Source organism: Gavialis gangeticus, unplaced genomic scaffold (assembly GCF_001723915.1).
Source record: "Gavialis gangeticus isolate Ggan-Ray unplaced genomic scaffold, GavGan_comp1, whole genome shotgun sequence".
Lineage (NCBI taxonomy): Eukaryota > Metazoa > Chordata > Crocodylia > Gavialidae > Gavialis > Gavialis gangeticus.
Genome location: NW_017729027.1, coordinates 37,416,388 through 37,417,235, shown reverse-complemented (window position 1 = coordinate 37,417,235; position 848 = coordinate 37,416,388).

The window sequence follows — 848 nt, the reverse complement described above, 5'->3', positions numbered from 1 at the left end:
GTTTTGGTGAATAAATATTTGATGAAGAAATCTGTCAGATATCACATCCAAGAACATAGGCTTCTTGTCATTATTTGTAGCAGATCTCCAACTATCTGAAAATTTTAAGTCTGCTATTAATTAGAATATTCCTGGTAGGATTTCTCCCTGTAACAATATTACAGAGTTCTCTAGCCATATCCAAAACTGGGTTTTGGCGGGCTGTAGCAGACTTCCAGGACCACCCCAGTAGAACTTTTCAACATCTTTCCACAAAGTAACATTACCTATCCTGATTTCTTTAAAGTCTATCATATCATTTACATAAAATGCTATTCCACCACCCTTGCATTTATAGCTATCTTCTTGAACAGCACATACCAGTTCATGTCATGATGATTACTCCACTATGCTTCTGTTATCACTAAAATATCCAGTTTCATGTCCTGCCAAGTTGTTCAAATTCCTCCAGGTTGTTGCTAAGACTCCTTGCATACATATACAAATATTTCAGGGTATGTCTGTACTACAGCCTTCAGTGCAGCACAGAGATACCCAAACTAGTTTTAAATATATTAGCTCGGATCCCAGAAGCAGTCCAGCTGTAGCAGCATGGAGCTCAGTTCACCCTCCTGAGAATTAGGGTGCATCTAAGCTGCAAACCAGTGGAGACATACACTTTTTTCCTACTGACCATACCCAATTGAGGGAAGAGAGTTTCCAGGGCCTTGGAGACAGTATTGATGAAGAGTAGGTCAGACCCTTCTATACAGCTGCAAACTTCCATTTTGTGTCTAAAGCAGCATGGCAAAATCTAAATTACTCCATAGCCCAGTTAACCTTGGCCTTGGGGAGGAGACCTTCTATCT